The sequence below is a fragment of the Frankliniella occidentalis genome, unplaced genomic scaffold (genome assembly GCF_000697945.3).
Source record: "Frankliniella occidentalis isolate FOCC.00 unplaced genomic scaffold, Focc_3.1 Scaffold599, whole genome shotgun sequence".
NCBI classification, from domain to species: Eukaryota; Metazoa; Arthropoda; class Insecta; order Thysanoptera; family Thripidae; genus Frankliniella; species Frankliniella occidentalis.
In genome coordinates this window covers 35,851-36,221 of record NW_026267715.1, presented here as the reverse complement: position 1 = coordinate 36,221, position 371 = coordinate 35,851, and the positions used below count along the sequence as shown (strand labels likewise).

At 41.0% G+C, this 371-nt stretch overlaps 1 protein-coding gene across 1 annotated transcript in view; it reads left to right on the top strand.

Moving 5' to 3' along the window:
- Window positions 1-371, top strand: part of LOC127751600 (NFX1-type zinc finger-containing protein 1-like) — a 13,649-nt gene that overhangs the window by 8,155 nt on the left and 5,123 nt on the right. The gene's annotated exons all lie outside the window — the stretch shown is intronic.

Here is a 371-nt window from a genome sequence, read left to right as displayed (position 1 = left end):
GTTAGGTAACAGTTCAACGGTTGTTGTTTTCAAAGTGGAGACAGCAAATGTGGTTTACAGATTCTGACTATTTATACGTGGTACTTGAAATATAAATCGACTTCATGGGTAAACGTAGGCCTATGCTCAGAGTGTATTTTTAATTTTTACCTACAGTATTCCCTCGTCATGTCGATTCCCTGTTCGATGGAGTTTTACGTTTCCTAGCCTAGGCGCGTGCTTCCGAGGGACAACCGCTGTTTTTTCCGCATTTCCGTCCACACGGTGAAACCGCTTACCTGACTTTCAGGTAACTTTTTTCCGGATTCAGGTAATTTTACCTGATTTGATGATTTTCAGGTAATTTTACCTGATTTTTGCCGTATTCAGGT